At 40.6% G+C, this 19,042-nt stretch overlaps 1 protein-coding gene and 1 pseudogene across 9 annotated transcripts in view; one reads left to right on the top strand and one right to left on the bottom strand.

Annotated features, from left to right (window-relative positions):
- The window catches only part of TNS3 (tensin 3), a 434,926-nt gene that overhangs the window by 369,442 nt on the left and 46,442 nt on the right, over positions 1 to 19,042 (top strand). The window lies entirely within an intron of this gene.
- LOC143648568 (tubulin beta chain pseudogene) lies at positions 3,587 to 4,730 on the bottom strand (annotated as a pseudogene).

The raw sequence follows: 19,042 nt of genomic DNA, 5'->3' as shown, positions 1-19,042 counted from the left end.
AACACGTATATTTGTGCGCTTCATATTGTCATTCAGTTCCCTGATCCCCTGCTCAAGTTTTTCCATTCTTTTCCCTATAGTTTCTGTTTCTTTTTGGAATTCAGATGTTCCATCCTCCAGTTCACTAATTGTAGCTTCTGTCTCTTTAAATCTACCATTGTAGGTATCCATTGTTTTTTCCATCTTTTCTACTTTGTCCTTCACTCCCACAAGTTCTGTGATTTGTTTTTTCAGATTTTCTATTTCTTCTTTTTGTTCAGCCCATGTCTTCTTCATGTCCTCCCTCAATTTATTGATTTGGTTTTTGAAGAGTTTTTCCATTTCTGTTCGCATATTCAGCATTAGTTGTCTCAGCTCCTGTATCTCATTTGAACTATTGGTTTGTTCCTTTGACTGGGCCATATCTTCAATTTTCCAAACGTCATCCATTATTTTCTGCTGGTGTCTGGGCATTTGATCAGATTTCCCTGGGTGTGGGACCCGGCTGGTTGAAAGGTTTTTCTGTGAAATCTCTGGGCTCTGTTTTTCTTTTCCTGCCCAGTAGGTGGCGCTCGTGGCGCTCATCTGTCTGCGGGTCCCACTGGTAAAAGATGCTGTGGCTCCTTTAACTTGCCAATCCGAATCTCGCAGTCGGCCTGGGAAACCACGCGTGGAGGGGGGGTCGCCGACCACCGCGGCTTGGGGGAGTGCCGGTCCAAATTGCCCAGCTGGCCCGAGACACCAAGCGTGGCGGGAGGGCCCCGCTATCCAACGTTCCCAGTCAGACCAGGGAGCCACGTGCGTGGAGGGGACCCCAGTCGCCAGCCGCCCCGGCCGGGAAAGCACGCGCCCCTCAGGTATCTCACTGCAGCGGATTCTCCCTGCCCGTTCAGCCGTTCCAGAATGGGGTATGCTGTCTTTTTGGTCTCTGTCGTGGCTCCGGGAGCTGTTTTGTATTGTTTCTGTTTCTTTAGTTGCTGTTCTGGAGGAGGAACTAAGACCCGCGCGTCTTACTAAGCCGCCATCTTCTCCGGAAGTCCCAACAGCAATATTTTAACTTAATTTTTTAAGGCAAAAACAATGAAGATAATAATAATAATAACAAATAAAGCCTGAATTTCATTCTTTATACTAACACAGTCATAAAATACAATTTTTTTTTTAATGGAGGAAGAGGCTTACAAAGGAAAAAGTGCCCACAGCCCATGAAAGCTATGTGCAGCCCTCTTTTTTTTTTTTTTTGACAAAGGCAGGCACCGGGACTCGGACCTGGGTCTCCAGCATGGCCGGCGAGATAAGCCACCGTTACACCACCCTGGATTGTTTTTAAAACACTCTTCCTTGTTTAGCAGACAGCCTCCTGTTAAAGTATAGTTCGAGGACCACATGTTCATGTTCACCTTTCTGCTGATACCAGCTTGACAAATGTAGGAAGCTGACCCTTACTATCTTCTTGTAGAGGGTGGGTTAGAAGCTGACCTCTCACCTTGTTCCCACTGAGATACTCCTACCAACAGTGGGGCATGAACCCATACCAGGGGTGTTAGGCCTGTGCCCCCACTGTATTCCACTGATACCAGGGATGGGGAAGGCAAGTGCTGACTTATGGCAGAACCTTCAGCTTCCTCCCGGGCCCCACTGACACTAGGGATGGGAAGAGGACAAACACAGTACCCACAAGTTTTACCTCCCTCTATCATGTTCTGCCCCGTTTTCACTGGGAACTGTAAAACACTGATGGACCAAAAGGTGGGAAACTCCAGAAGAAGGCCACTCACCCTGGACCATTGGTTAGAAAAGTATTTGGAGTGTTTTAGACAAGGAGTAATGCTGTGTTGTGAATTTTTATTTGCTGACCTTTTGGGAAAAGAAAACATATGATAGGATCAGATCAAGTCAGTCTATTTGAGGGGAAGATATTTCTGACCCTCAGACTGTTTTCTTCCTCCTTCCACCCAAGATAAAATTGCTATTTGTGTTCCAAGATGTAATTTCTTGGAAGAGGTGCTTATGAGAGTTTCCAGAGCTTTCCGTTTCTATCTTACAACATCAACCAGTTACCAAGCCATTACCTCTAATAAAGGGAACCACATGTACCAGAAATTTTACATTCATGTAAATTATCTTATTAATAAGAATGTCATTTGTTAGATTTGGAGCAATTTTAATACATTCAAAGCTTTACTCAAAAACCCAGCAAAATTACAGCTTAGGAAAAAGCAGTATTGGTGCCCTGAATATTCATGAGTTTTGGACTATATTTAACTGGGCTGGGCTCGACCACTTAGACTATGACGAAGCATGATTTCACAGCCCAGCCCTCACAGCGAGTGTAGCACTCAAGTCAGAGGGTGTACTATGTGAGTGTGTTCCTGGGCTACTGACCATAGCGTTGCCCAAAGAGAAAATAAAACCAGCTTGAAACAAAACAGAAGCATGAAGAATCAAAGGTTGACGTTAACAAGACTTGGCTCAGTCAATGCTATTAACCTGACATTTGAAAATAATTATGAATTGAAAATGGTAGTTAAAAGGAAAAATAAAAACAGAAAACAAAAAGCAGCAGTGATTTGGAAAGCTAAAATGTGATTCCCTTGGAGCCTCTACAGGTTGCTCCTTAAACCTCAGGTTGGAAGGAACAAAATGGGGAAGTGAGATAGAAGGTTTTCCAGAGCAGAATCATTGACCTTTCCTTCCTGGGAATCAGCTCAGATCACCCATGAGACATTTTCGGCATTATTTGTACCTACTAGAGTTTTGCCATACCCTTTCCAGAATTGCCATTCCTCGACCTTGGAAAGGACTGATTAGAGATTATATGCCATACACTTAGAAACCTTTGTTCTGCCTGTGCGTTGGGTCTATTTTAATTTATTGTTTTTAATTTCTGACATTTTTGGAGCTTCCTCTGGGCCATTTTTTTTTTCTTTTTCAATTCCCATTTATTTTTGGCTCTTGGGGCAATGTCATCTTTTCAATATGAAAAAAAACCACCCAGTTCAACACAAAAAAGAAATTTGAAGTGTAGAATATGAAGAAAACTAAGGATGGGTAGAGGGGAAGGCAGTAGCAAAAGACATGTCACAAAAAGATGAAGGGTATCCTATCCCCTCTTCTGGAAAATTGACTCAAACACTTAGGTGACAGCACACACCTTTGTCAGGGCTGCAGTTCCTTTTTTGGGGTAAGAGAAGGTGGTTATGGTGGGGATGAGCTTTCTGGAGACTTCAGGATCAAAGTCATTCTCTTCCCTTTTGGTGGACCCGGTGAAAGAAGAAATCGAATGTGAAAGAAGGAGGGAGGAAAGGATCCCATTAGCAGAGTAGGGGAGACCCTTCTTCCTAAGGGAATTGAGAGCTTAGGACAGAGCTTAGAAGGAAACTGAAAGCGGGGATAATACTGTAACACCTTCCCTGCAGCTGAGACAGGAACAGTGAAATATGGAAATCATGACATAATCTTTAAAGAACCGTGATTCCCCTCCTAATTGCTTTAGAATATAAAATCCCACCCCCTTTCCTTGTTCTGAATGGAATCTGCATGAGACCCAGCATTTTGGAGAAATGCGTTAAGAGAAAGGATTATTAATTGGACAGATGGTAAAAGTGGGTACCAGAAGGAAATACAGAGTTACCGACAATGACAGAAATCTAGGCTTCCCAGAGTAGAAAGAGAGAAGAGACATTCAACAAACAGCACATCATTTATATGTACCAGGCACTGCTCAAGAATCACCCCCCCCCCCCTTGCAGAAGGGGGGAAAAAACAGGCAGAAAATGCAAATTCTGAGGGAGAAGAAAGGGGCAAATGAGGAAGAAGGCTGAGGAAACTAAGAAGCCTGAGGTGATGGGGTTCTGCCTTATGCCTCTTCTTTCTTCGGCCACTTCACTGAAATCCTCCTCTTCTGCGGTGGCATCCTGGTACTGCTGATACTCAGAGACAAGGTCGTTCATATTGCTCTCAGCCTCAGTGAACTCCATCTCGTGCCCTCACCCATGTACCAATGGAGGAAGGCCTTTTGATGGAACTTGGCAGTGAACTGCTCTGAGATAACTTTTGAAGAGCTCCTGGATGGCCGTGATATTGCCAGTGAAGATGACCTCCATCTTGAAGCCATGGGGGATATTGTAGATGGCTCTCTTGATGTTGTTGGGGGTCCATTCCACAAAGTAGCTGCTATTCTTGTTCTGCACATTGAACTTCTACTCATCCACCTCCTTCATGAACATCTGCCCATGGAAGACAGCAGTCACGATGAGGTTCTGGCCATGGTGGAGGTCACAGGCAGCCATCATGCTCTTGGCATTAAAGACCTGCTGGGTGAGTTTGGGCACAGTGAGGGCCTGGTACTACTGGCTTCCACGGCTGGTCAGAGGGCCAAAGCCAGGCATGAAAAAGTGGAGATGTGGGAAGGGCACCATGTTGACTGCCAGCTTATGGAGGTCAGCATTGAGCTGGCCAGGGAAGCGGAGGCAAGTGGTGACACCACTCATGGTGGCTGAGATGTGGTGGTTCAGGTCTCTGTAGGTTGGTGTGGTCAGCTTGAGGGTGAGGAAGCAGATGTCATAGAGGGCTTTGTTGTCAATGCAGTAGGTCTCATGTGTGTTCTGTATTAACTGGTAGACTGAGAGGGTGGCATTTTAGGGCTCAACCACTGTGTTGGACATTTTGAGTGAAGGGACCACATTGAAGGTGTTCATGATGTGGTCAGGGTACTCTGCATGGATCTAGCTGATGAGCAAGGTGCCCATTCCAGAGCCTGTGCCCCTACCCAGCAAGTGCATCAGGTGGATGCCTTGTAGGCAGTCACAGCTCTCAGCTTCCTTCCACACTATGTCTAGGACTGAGTCAACCAGCTCAGCCACCTCTGTGCAGTGGCTTTTGGCCCTGTTGTTGCCTGCCTCAGACTGACCAAAAATAAAGTTGTCTTATCTGAAGATCTGACCAAGAGGACCTCATGGTCCCAGGTTCTAGATCCACCAAGATAGCATGAGGAACATATTTGCCACCTGTGGCTTCATTGTAGTACATAGGGATGCGATCCAGCTGCAGGTCACTGTCCCCATGGTAGGCACCTGTAGGGTCAATGTCATGTTCATCACTGATGCTCTCCCAGAGAGCATCCAGAACTTGGCACTGATGTGGTTGCCACACTGACCAGCCTGGATGTTTTGCAGTTTCCTTGTGGTTGAAATTTATTTGAACTTTTTGCTTGCCTCAAAGTGTGTGTAGGGCAAGAGAGTGATGTGGGATTTTTCTCTCTGCGGGTCCAAGCTGACAGAATGAATCATGGCCCAGAGGCTGGAGCAGTGAAGTCTTAACGAAGTAGCAGGAAGACTTTGAACCCAGTCACTGTTGTGAACCCAGTTCATGTCCCAGTAATCTTCCCAATTACTGTCAAATAGGGGCCATTTCCATTATCCTGCCATTTGCAGAGACGTTATATTTTCCCAAATCATATATCTATTAAGTGGGAGCACCAGGATTCTAACCCAGAAGGCTGGACGCCAAGTAAAAAGGAATGAGATGTTGGCTTAAGAATTGTGTTCAAATGCCAGTCCAGCAATGTACCATCTGGGTGATAACATGTTAGTTTCTCAACTGATGCATTTACTAAAGGCATTTAAGCTTTCACTTCCTTGTAAGTATAGGATAATGATAGCATACCTCCTTAAGAGATGTTTGAGAGAAAGTAAGCCTGTTATATGCCATACAGATAGTTTTTATTAGTAATATATGGATAATTTATGAAGAAAACTCACTTTTTCTGAAAATTTCTTTCTCAATATGAGCATTATAATTCTCTGCTCATATTGCAAAAATCCACCTGAAATTATGCAATGATATGCACTATGGTGAAAATAATGCCTTTTTGTCAGCTGAGAGGTTTAACTTAAACTGAGACTTTTTGTTGTTTTATTTTTCCAGCTGCTAAAACAAATATCATGTAATGAGGTCACTGAAACAATGGGAATTCATTCATGGTTTTGAAGCTAGCAGAAGTCTAGAATCAAGAGGTCAGCAAGACAATGCTTTTTCTCCAAAGCTGGGCTGGCTGTCAGTGATCCTCGGTCCTTTGCTTTTTCCTCACATGGCAGCATGGCGGTGTCTTCTCCTTTCTCTCCTAAGTTCCATTGACTTCTGGCTTCTGGCTGTACCCCATGGCTTCTCTCTGTGTCCAGTTTCCTTTGCTTATAAGGACCTCAGCCATAGTGAATTTAAACCCACCCTTATTCAGTTTGGACACACCTTAACTGATGACATCTTCAAACATCCTATTAACAAATGGGCTCTTACCCTCTGGTCTAAGGATTGGGACCCAAACGTTCCTTTTGTGGGAAACATGATTCAGGCCCCCAAAATGCTTGCCTAACAAGGGATTAATGATATTATGTTTGTCATTCATAGGGCTATTTAGAAGTACTGGAGAAAAAAAACCACTGCCACCATTCAAGACATGGTTTTAGAATCTGGCTAATGATATTTTCTTGAATTTCTGCAAATGAATGCTTTGTGAAATTAAGCTGAAAATTTCCCATTTACCTCCTAGGGGCCCAGTTATTTTAGGGGCTAGGGACCTTATTGGATTCAGATTACCCAAATGCCCAAAAGGTTCTGAGAGACAATGGTCCTTTAGGGATGTTATCCTTGATTTTATGTCCCTTGACATCTTCCACAGGAAATAAGATTTTACAGCCACAGTAAGATACTTTCTGCAATTTTAAGAGAGGTTTTTACCCCTGGGTAAAACATCCCTGTTTGAACATCCCTTTAAATCTGCATGAGATAACCATTATAGGGGAAAGTTATCATCCTGGATAAAGACTTTTTTCCAGGACTTGAAAAATCAAACCATCTTGTCCCAGGCTGAAGGGACTATTTCTTAAAAAGTCCTTGTGGAGACTTAGTCTGGTTCTCATGTTTCATTTCTAAGGGAAAGCCAGATTCTGTGGGTATTTTAGTTTGCTAAAGCTGATGAAATGCAATATAGCAGAACTGGGTTGGCTTTTGCAATGGGGATTTATTAGTTTGCCAGTTTACAGTTCTGAGGCCCTGAAAATGTCCACATCAAAACATCAACAGGACAATACCTTCTTCTGAAGAAAGACTGCTGACGATTCTGGCCTCCTCTGTCACATGGGAAGGCACAAGGCAACAATTGCTGGTCTTTCTCTCCTGGGTTTCATTGCACCCAGCTTCTTGCTTCGGTGGATTTCTCTCTGTTTCTCAGGTTTGTCTGTTTTCTGCTGTCCTCTCTCAACTTCTCTGGCTTTTCTCTCTATGCTTCTTGTGTTATCACCTCTCTGAATTTCATCCTCTTAAAAAGGATTCCAGTAAAAGCATTAAGACCCACTTGGGGTATGACTCAACTAAAATAACCTAATCAGAAGGTCCCACTCAGAATAGATCTATGCCCACAAGAATGGATGAGCTTTAGGAACATGCTTTTTCGGTGTCCATACAACTTCAGACCATCACAATGAGAAATCTGCCGGACTGAAGAAAGTACTAAAGCAAAAAAACCAAACGAACAAAAAACCCTTTTCCTGTGATTTATCCAGTTATGGTACTGAAATTATTCTGGAAACTGAAGATTTTGACCACACTGGGGAGATGATAACCCAGATTCTTCCTTGACATTGACTTCTCTGTCATCTGGAGTAGGCTGTGCTTTCTGCTGAAAGAGTATCCATTCTGGTGTAAACCTAGTTTGCTTGTTATGTTAATCTTTTATCATTTTAATCACCCATTTCTTCTCTTAAAGCAGGAGTTTTATCTCAGGACGCCTTTCTACAGCCTTCTCTCTCTGCCTGAAACACCCTTCCTCTGTGGATTTTGTTTTTGGCACAGAACAAAGAGGTCTTCCCTGAGGGGAATTTGGATAACCTGCTTTCTTTTCTCAGTGGCCACTGTACACACCCCTCTACATGCTCTGCAGCCCTTGGCTGTAATCCTTCTTGTCTGGTTCCTGTGAGACTGGAAATAGCTTCCAGGCAAGGATCCCTTGTCACTGAGGTTGTTCTTTGTTGCAAGTAACCAGTCCCAGTTCTAACAGGCTAAAGAACAGAAACGCAACTGTAGCCCAACAGCTGAGGGGTTCTAGTTCAGGTGCGTTTCATGAGAATTCATCAGAATCCCCAAGGCAGGTCAGTCTCCCTCTCACCTTTCTCTCTCCCCCACCCTGCCCCCAACTTCACAGCCCCTATTCCTATATGCCAGCTCCATGCTCAGGCTCCTTCTGGTCTCCAGATGGCCCAGGAGCTTCCAGGCCCTGTGTTCCTTTTTCCTAGGTTCCAACAGGAGGCAAGTAGCTTGTTCTCCTGAGAACTCCAACCCAAGCCTTGGGATCCAGTTATATATTTGTAGGATACTCGTCTTTCTGAAACTCTTTCCTTGGGGTGGAACTCTATTGGTCTTACTTGGAGGGGGCTGGGCAGGGGAAATTGGCCCTACTGGAGGCTCAGAGGCTTATAATGGAAAAAAGTTGGCTACCCTTGTCAGCATCAGTGTACTGTTGACTGTAGGGGTGCAAGTTTGAACCTTAAAAGCAACAAATACCGCCCACTATGCATCAGTCCGTCTTTGCATTCACCATGCGTCTATTTCTACATTCCCAATGGTGATTGACACGTGTGAGCACAAACACATGGCATACATGTGGAGCACTTGTTTGCCCAGCATAGAAGAGGGATGCGTCAGTTCTTACCCTCCAGGACAGGAAACGTAATGGCAGGACACCCACACAACTGTTAAATAAGTATGCTGGCCGCTTATTATCATCAGCTATCAATTATTGTTGAAAATTCCAAAAAAGGAGAACCTTTGATCCACTTTATTGAAGACCAAAGTTATACCAGGACTCAATCCCTCCCCTTAAAAACAAACAAAAGAATACCATTCTGCAGCCAACACAAGGAAGAGACTGCTTAAACCATGTCTCATCAGTCTTCTATTTAATTTTTTAGGTGCAAATAACACCAATTAATTTTGGCAGGGCCATACTCAAGTGAGAGGCAGCCGCAAGTGGCCGGCTTGTTTCTGATGGCCCTAGTGGATGGTGAGGTGTTGGTTTGGTAGACAAAGGAGTTGTGAGCTTTCAATGACATTAGCTGAGAGAGGCAATTATGAAGAGTTTTTAAGCGACAAGGTGTTCTTCCTATTAACTAATGTTTTTATTTATTCTAAAAAATCACTGAATTCGTTATTATGAAAAATGATATAGGGCAATTGGTTAATAGTAAAATACCCCTCTAGTACCCATTCCTCTTCCTTAGACATAACCTGTTCTTATAAAATCTGTCAACTTTTATGTGAATATATAAATCTAGGTGCAGAACTTTTTTTCTGTAAAGTCATCTACAATGTTATGCTGTTTCCTTACTTTCATGTAATTTTGACAGCTTTTCCTATCATTATGTCTAGATCTGCCTTTCTTTCTTTTTTTTTGGTCCACATAGTATATTCCCCTACATTTTTTAAAACTAGTTTCTTCCTGTTGGAATTTTTTTTTTTTTGGCATGAGCAGGCACCGGGACTCGAACCCAGGTCTCCGGCTTGGCAGGTGAGAACACTACTGGCTGAACTACTGTGGCCCACCCCCTGATGTGCTTTTGATTTGATTGCCCTTTCCCCCCTACTCACCTCTCCCCTCCTCTTTCACTTCTTATCTCTTTGACATTCTGTATTGACCTCTGATTTTTGTAGGACTAATGGCTGTATGCTTTTTTTTTAAATTTTAGCAGATGTACCAAATTGTTCTCCAAGTGGTTGCAGTAATTGTCTGCCATCAATATGTGTGCAAGCAACTCCTCTCCAATCCTTTTCAGTACCACATATTATCAAAACATGTAATCTTTGCCAATCTGATTAAGTTAAAATGGCATATTGGTATTTTAATACCTTGGAGTTTAAAAAAGGAGTTGTCACAGATAGCAGTGATTGGCAGAATTAAAAGATGATGCTGATTGTATTTGGTGGGAGGGGGGCTAAGTAAGTATGGGTTAAATTCAGGAATCCCTTGAGTTAGTCTTCCAGGCCAAGTGAGAGAATGCGGAGGGGTAAGAAGAGAAGACAGTGGTATCGTGCCTTCACTTACAGCCTATTTTCTTGAGGCGCAGTTCTAACATCTCCTGTTAATCATCCAGCCCTGCCAGAATTTGGGGAAGCACGTTAGGTAGCGATTTTGCAAGGAGAGGTACCAGCACTGAGTGTCCTGCCACCTGGATGATGAAGGAAAAAAGCAGGAAAATGGTGCAAAGCTGGCTCAGGTGTGGAGTGCCCACCCTCTGTCCAAATGTTTATCTCTCATTACTCAGTACAGAAACAGGGTACAGGGAGGCATTCCTGAGGAACAAGAAAGGGTGCAAATTTACTCTTTCTACTTTCTCACGACAGCAAGGATATGTAATCCATTTTATATTTTCATTCACAGTTGGGCCAGCGAGCAGGGCAGGCAAAGTGAAGGTGTGCTTCAAAGGCTGGTGTTCGAGTCAGACTGTGTGTGGGTTTGAGGACAGCTATGTCCCTGTACTTCCTTGCATGTGCCCTTGGGCAGACCACGTGGTTCAGACCCAGGTCCTGTGTAAACTAGGGGTGGTCCTGGTATCTCCTCAGCACGTGGTAGCTGCTGCATAAACAATGTCCACTATTATCCCAGAGAATCAATATGTAGTTGCCCGTCCCCCAGGTTTTCCTTCCTGCTAAGGGGCCTTTTAAGTCATTTACAGGAGGATGCCTGACTTAGTCCATTTTAAGTATAGAAACTGTTTTAAGAGCCTTCATTGTGAGGAAAAAGCTGATTTCTTTCAACAGTAGAATTGCAACACTGTACCAACTAAGTGGGGAAAAATGTATTTTTTCTCTCCAGTCTGTTTGAAGAAAACACTATAATATGCATAGGACATCTACAAAGGAATAAAAGAAAACTGGACCCCCCATTGCAATGAATTATTGTATCTGTGTTTGCTGGTTCCTAGTGTGTTATTGGATAAAAGGAGTTAGGATGCGAAGTTCACAAAAGGGTCTCCAGATATATCTGTTGATTCTACCTCCGGCTAGGACAAGCCTCACCCCATTGTGGGAATGAGAACCTCACATGCTTCAAGAGACACAGCCAGTTCAAGCATTTGAGAGCACCCCTGTTATTTACAGTGTCATGGTCAGGTTCATGTGTCAACTTGGCCAAGTGGTGGAAATGGTGGTCTTAAGTTGTAGTACAGATTTCATAGAGTTTATGATTTTTTTTTTCTCACTGTAAGGACATCCTCTGTTTTTATTTTAATTTTTTTGAAGTTCTTTCATTTACTTTTTTTTTTTTGAATTTTTATTTATACAACATACAAGCACATACATTCTTAACATATGAAATTCCATACATGGTGTACAGACAATGGCTAGCAATATCATCACATAGTTGTATATTTATCATCATGATCATTTTTTAGAATGTTTGCGTCACTCCAGAAAAAGACATAAAAGGAAAAAAGAAAAAATTCATGCATACCGTACCTCTTACCCCTCCCTCTCATTGACCACTACTATTTCCATCTATCCAATATATATATATTTTAATTTTAACATTTGTTCCCTTGTTACTTATTTATTTATTTATTTTATTAATTAAAGAATAAAAAGAAATGAACACAACATTTAGAAATCATTCCATTCTACATATGCAATCAGTAATTCTTAACATCATCACATAGATGCATGATCATCATTTCTTAGTACATTTGCATCGATTTAGGAAAAGAACTAGCAAAACAACAGAAAAGGATATAGAATGTTAATATAGAGAAAAAAATAAAAATAATAATAATAGTAAAAAAAAGAAAAAGAAAAAAAAGACAAACAAACAGGCAGACAAAAAAAAACCTATAGCTCAGATGCAGCTTCATTCAGTGTTTTAACATGATTACTTTACAATTAGGTATTATTGTGCTGTCCATTTTTCAGTTTTTGTATCTGGTCCTGTTGCACAGTCTGTATCCCTTCAGCTCCAATTACCCATTATCTTACCCTGTTTCTAACTCCTGCTGGTCTCTGTTACCAATGATATATTCCAAGCTGATTCTCGAATGTCGGTTCACATCAGTGGGACCATACAGTATTTGTCCTTTAGTTTTTGGCTAGTCTCACTCAGCATAATGTTCTCTAGGTCCAAGAGTTTATGATTTTGACACTATGTTCTATAAAAGAAAAAGCTCAGGACCAAGAGGGTGTGTGTGTGTATCCATTTGGGGGCCACTCATTATTTCTGTGTATAGGGGGCTGCTTATTATTTCTGTGTGTATTCTTAGATAAGCAGGCCTTTCATTCTCATCAAAAAACATGAATATGTCATTTGCTTTTTCAGTGGTTCAGATTTTTTCAAATTAATTAGGTTTTCATTTTAAGGGGAATGACTGGCTGCCCGTTTTTCCTTTGCTTCCAAGAAAGTTGATTAAATGGACTTTTGTCCACAGACAACTAACGAAAGAATTTAAAGATAAGGACTTTAAAAAAAAAAAGAATTCATTAATATAGAAGCTTCTATACAAAATCCTACTTTTTTAAAATAGAATTTTGCAGTTGAGCACTCAGTAAGCCTTAGAAATCATCTAATCTGTTCCCAGTGTTAGGGATTCTGCAGACAGAACCATTACGTTCCAGAAATTGAGAATGGGCCCAGTGTCACATGGCCTACAAGTGAAAGAATCAAGGTAGAACTTGGAGATTGATGCTTTCCCTCCTCAGCAGCCCTCAGATTCACCACTTTATAAATATGCTGAGATAAAGTGACAAAAGGATTACTAATGCATCGTTTTATGGAGATCTCAAAGTAGGGAACTTCATATTCAACTGGATAATTACCTCTGGAAATAGATGGATGAAAGAAAAGAAGGAAGGAAGGGAAGAAGGAAAGAAAGTTGGATGGATGAATGGATAGATAGATGATAGATAAATAGATAGATAGATGATAGATAGATATCCTCATTGTTCTAGAAATTTGTTGTGAATATTCTCATATATTTATGGGCCAAAGATTGGGAGTGATGTGTTAGGTGGTAAATGAGTAAAACTCATTTTTTCTTCACCCAAATAGGAAGGTATAATCTTGGCTTCAGCTAAATTTATTTTATTTTTCAACAAAGATAATATAGAAATGTTTAAAGGTAATTTAGAATTATTAGCAGTAATTGATATAGGAATGAACAATTTCATACCTTTGTAAGATTTTTTTTTAATGATTAAGATGACAGTAAAAGGTTGATTGTGTCACATGTCCTGATTTTATTCAGTTAATTTACGATTACTGTATCTACAAGTAAGAATCATATGCCAGGGATGTAATTTTTCAAATCCCTCCTTTTAAAAAAAATACATCTGATAATTCCTTCCATAATTAGGTTTCTGTCCTTTGGCTGGGCCCCAGGGCTTTGGAGATGAGTCCATGGCCCTGCCTTAGAGTGGGATGGGTTTCTTTTCTTCCTGTTAACTTACAGATCATGTAAATAGTGTACAGTGGAGAGCACGTGTTAGCCAGCTTCCCACGAACCTTGCTGCAGCAGCTTGAATGAAAGAATAAAAATAGATCTTTTGGGAACAAGTCTGTGGCCCTCTCTCACCCTTGTTCTGGTTAAGGAAAAGAAGCAATCAGAAGCTGAGAGAAGTCCACATAGAAATTCCTGAGCTCCCAGGAGAAGAGAGCTGGCCACCCTCGGGGGTCCCTGGGGCCACCAGCTGGCTTAGGAGAAAAAAAAATTCAGAAAGTGATATGAGATTGAATTTCCAAATCCAGGGAGTTGCGTGCCTTCCTCAGCTGTGTTAAGGAAAGAAAGGGAAAATGCGTGAATATCCCTGTTGCCACTGAAAAAGGAAAACAAAAGTCAGACTTTGTCAGAGGAGGATGGGGGAACCTTTCTTTGAGATCGGATGGGATGGCAGGACTCTTGACAGAGTGAGAATGTTCTAGAAACATAGTCTTTTTCATTTTTCATTGCCTTAGTCTGTCCCATGAAGGGGAAGCTCTTGTTAATGATGGGAGGGATGCTTTGCTTCAGGAAGGAGGCTTTTGCCTAAAAAGAAACATGGCTATTCTGAGAAGGCACTTGATATAATAGGCTTAAGAGACGATTAGCCTCTGTACAGAATGTGTTCTTCCTTTGATGCTTTCAGTGAGACAGAACCTGCATGGTCAGCCTGCTTGCCGCACTCCTGCTTGGAAGTCGACTATAGAGTTAATTCCTCCATAGAAAATTGCTGTCCAAGATCTTCATAACAAACTGGAAAGCACAAATTGTCATAACCACTTCCAAAGCATCCCTGGGCCTATACCCTAGCCCTCTTCTGGGTACAGAGCTGAGGAGGTGGAGATCCGACCCTCACAGAATGAGTTGCTTAAAGGGCTCGTGGTTGTTGTGGAGATTTCACTTGGCGTTTGTGAATATTCAGACGTACAAGTTAAACAAACAAAAAAACTGCAAATATCAGTCTGCTCTTAGGGTGAGCAGATTTCTAGAAATGAAGGCAATCTGTAGGCCTGACTCTTAAGCCTTTATATTTTTTATTTTATTGAACTGAGATTTTAAACGTCCTTACTCAGCCCTTGTAGGGTGTTCTTGGGTTTTCTAGACTCCCAACAGGAACAATGGACTCCCCCGGCTGCACTTAGATAAGGAGCTCAGATTCTCTAAGCCTCATTCACCTCTCCTGCAAAGTAGGGTGCATCATATCTTGCAACATTGGGCGGACTGATGAAAGTGGAGATGTCAGAGGTCTAGCCCTGTCCCTGGTATGTGGCAGGTGTTTAGTAGAAAGTTGTCTTCTTCTTCCTCATCTGCAGTGACAGTAATTGGAACTGGTAGTAACTCTTCAGACCTGAAGGTGTGGCCAGAATCTCAGGTATCTGTGAAGGAAGAGCACCTCCTTTTTTCTACCCTGAGGCCCTACTGAGTGGTTTATATTGCAGTGGCATTCAGTCACAAGGTGGTTGTATTTAGCTGGCTTGCGTCTCAGAGCACGCTAAGGAGCCAAGCTTCTGCAGAAGAAATGGCATAGGAAACTGAGGTCTCCCTGAGCTGAGTGAGGTCCTTGGAATAAATAAGGACCCTTGGTGCTTTGGGAAGCCCCCTTCTTCACATGAAGGATTAAGTCCTATAGCCTGGTTGGGCGGATGGATTGGATAAGAAGGGACAAAAGAGTCCTAATGCCCCTGGAGTTGGTGCCAAGTGAATATAAAGAATGCCACTTTTATAAGAAGTACTAGGCTTGCTATTTTCTGGAACAAGTAAAGCGGTAGCAGGAACAAAACAGGATTTTATTTTCCTCCAGCCTCTTTTTATTTACTAAAACTCTCAGGCGCCTCTGAGCAAGGTCAGGATTTCTGAGTCTCAGAGTAAGAATTATCGTACTCCTCATGGAGTGGAAACTTGGCCCAACCCAGAGCTTACAGCACTGACACTGGTTATGGAAATCACTGATGTCTCTGAGTAAATGCTGCTTGCTGTGCCCAGGACCAAGCCCTCTTACATATGAACTCCTGTCATTCTTAAAGCAGCCCTTTAAGAGGGACGTATGAGACTTGATCAAGAAACATGTTTTTCTGATTCCGAGGTTTTGTGCCACTCCTTGGCATGGGCCCTCGAGGCTGGTCAGTGTGTTTTTCTCCTCTCACCCTCTAATCCAGTCTCTTGAGCAGTATTTCCACATCATACTCTGAGTTTTTCCTTTCACCTCCAAGCCTTTGCTTATTCATTCATTCATTCATAGCATTAATGTCTAGTGAGCTTGGGACAGCTCCTGCCCTTGGAGCCATCAGTCTACACTACACAGCCTCTTTATCTTCATTAAGTCCACCAGAATCCCACCATCTTTCCAGGAAGCTACTCCAATGCCACTTCCTCCTGGAAACCTTTAATGTTCTCCCCAGACAGAAACGATTCCTGAGGTTCATAGGCTGTACCTCACATAAATAAAAATATATGAAAAATATGCTGCAAAAAATAAATGAAGAAAGCCACACCATAGCATGTTATCATCAAACTGCTCAAAATCAGTGAAAAGGAAAAAAGTCTTAAAAGCAAACAAAGTGGAGGATAGGTTGACACATTACATACAGAGGAGCAAATATCAAAAGAACAAGAGCTTTGTTGTCAGAAACAATGAAAGCAGGAGGAGAATTGAACAACATCTTTAAAGTACTGACAGACAAATATTGTCAGACTAGAGTTCTAGATCCAGTGAAAGTATCTTTCAAAAATAAGACCAAAATAATGACTTTTTAAAACAACTCACAGATGAAAAGAATTTATTATCAGCAGTCTGGTGTTACAACAAATGTTAAAAGAAGTACTTTAGGAGAAATTCATACCAGACAAAAAAAATGGACATGAAATCCATAAAAGAACAATATAATGAATTGGATTTCATCAAAATTCTGTTCTTTGGAAGAAAAGAAGTTAAGTGAATAAAATATATAAGATTTTTTCTTTTGGATAATTAGATACTTTCTAAAGATATTATCTCCTATGTTGGCTTATTAGCTATACACATGGAGTTACTGTTAATAAGCCAAAAATGTAGATAGTATGGAATCGGAAAGTAGTATACAATTATCCAAAAGAAGGCATTAAAAAGGAGGTTAAAGGGAACAAAGAAGAGATGAGAAAAATAGAAAAGTTGCAAAATGATAGATTTAAACCTAACCATATGATAATCGCATTAAATGTAAATGGTCTAGTGTGGGCAATAGTGGCACAGTGGCAGAACTCTTGCCTGCCATGCTGGAGACCTGGGTTTGTTTCCCGGTGCCTGGCCCATGTTAAAAAAACAAATAAATAAATAAATGTAAATGGCCTAAATTCACCACTTAAAATGCAAAACAATTTTGGAAAAGGAAATCAAATTTGAAGCACTAACACTACTGTAATGATGAGACAGTATATGTTGTTATAACATGAACAAACAGGTAAATGATGAAGTAGAATCTAGAGTCCAGAAATAGACCCACACACATATGAACAACTGATTTTGGAGAAAAGTACAAAAGTAATTCAGTGAAAAATAGTCTTTTTCAACAAACACAGTAAAATTGGATGTCCATATGAAGAAAAGACCAAAGCTTTGCACCATATACAAAAATTAACTGAAAGTATATTGTATACCTAAATGTAAAATTCAACAACTGTTAAAATGCTGGAAGAAAACATAAGTAAAACCTTTGTGACTTAGAGCTAGTCAAAAATTTTTATTGATACAACACCAAAAGCACTGTCCATAAAAGAACAATATGATGAATTGGACTTCGTCAAAATTTCAGATTTCTGCTCTTTGAAACATATTGTTAAGTGAACAAAAATGCAAATGACAGAAAGGGAGAAAATATTTGCAAATAATCTGCTGAAGGACTTATATTTAAAATATATATATATATATATATTTTTTAAATTGAGAAAATAATTTGAATAGACCCTTCACCAGAGAAGAGGTAAAATGATCAATAAGCACACAAAAAAAGTGCTCAATATCATTGGTCATTAGAGGAATACAAATTAATGCCACAATGAGATATCATTACACCTCACTGGAATGGCTAAAATGAAAAAGACCACATCAAGTGTAGGCCAGGATGTGGAGGGATGGGAGCCTTTGTACATTGCTGGTGGAGATGCAAATTGGTACAACCACTCTAGAAAACAATTTCATAGTTTCTTACCAAGTTAAATGTACACTTTCCATGTCATCCACCCAATCCATTACCACATATTTGCCCAAGGAAATTGAAAGCATATTGAGTTTGATGTTCAATATGAATATTTTCAATATGAACATGAATGTTCATAGCAGCTTTATTTGTAAGCACCCCAATCTGGAAGTAACCAGAATGCCCATCAACAGGGGAATGGGTAAACAAAAATGGTATAGCTATACAATGGTAAACTATTCACCAACAAAGGGAATGAGCTATTGAAATATTTCAAAATAATAATGCAAAGTAGAAGTAGTCAAACAAACAACAGAAAAAGTTTCATATTGTGTAATTCCATTCATAGAAAATTCAAGGAAATGCAAACTGGTGGGAAATGTCAAAAACCAGATTAGTGATTACTTAGAGGGTAGGGGAAGGGTAACAGGGGCACCAGGAAACAACTGTTGGTGTGATAGATATGTCAGTTATGATTGATGGTTTCATGGGTTTTACACATGTCCAAACTTAAACACTTTAAATATGTGCAGATTTTGGTATGTTAGTTATACCTCAAAATATAAAGCAATTTTTTAAAAAAACGCATTTTGCAGTCCACTTTCTCTCTGTTCTTAACTAGGAATGTTGTTGCTTTAGAAACTAAAAATTCCACATGTTGTGCATGTTGCATGCACTGGTTACTATCTCAGAAATCTTTAGAGTTTAATTAGGAAAATATGCTACTAAATTAAAAAGTGTAAGCCATTAATCTTTAATTCTTTGTGAAATGCTGGCATATAACAGAAAAAGTTTTGCTCCCCATATGTGGTGACGCCATAGATTTTTAAAGAGTTTTCTTTCTCTTTTGGTGGACTTGGAGGTTGTTTGTTTCAGTGGAACAAAGTGCAACCATTCAATACATGAACTCATAGTGCCAATTTTGTAAAGAGATCCATTTTTTAAAAAGCATTAAAACTCGTATCCTGTGTCTGAGCAGTTGCATGAATGGAGTGGTGAATGGTTTGCTCTGGTGCTATTAGGGATTTTATTTCTTGATTGATCTAAGTAACCTACAGATGGAGGCTTATTGACACTTGGATTTAACACAAATTTTGAGATATTTTATTTTCATGTTATGGTTAATTCCTTTCAAAGTATTACTAGTAAATGGAATACCCATTTTTATAATGAGTGTGATTTCGCTGTCACATTTTATTACAGGTTTTACTTAAAAATGTATTTTCATTGAGAAATATCCACACACGTACAGGCCAATCATATTATACAACCTGTGGCTCACAATATTATCACATAGTTATATATTCTTCACCATGACCATTTTTAGAACATTTGCATCACTCCAGAAAAAGAAATAAAAAGAAAAAATTAAAGAACTCT

Source organism: Tamandua tetradactyla, chromosome 1 (assembly GCF_023851605.1).
Source record: "Tamandua tetradactyla isolate mTamTet1 chromosome 1, mTamTet1.pri, whole genome shotgun sequence".
In the NCBI taxonomy this organism is placed as follows: domain Eukaryota; kingdom Metazoa; phylum Chordata; class Mammalia; order Pilosa; family Myrmecophagidae; genus Tamandua; species Tamandua tetradactyla.
This window is presented reverse-complemented; position numbering and strand designations above follow the sequence as displayed.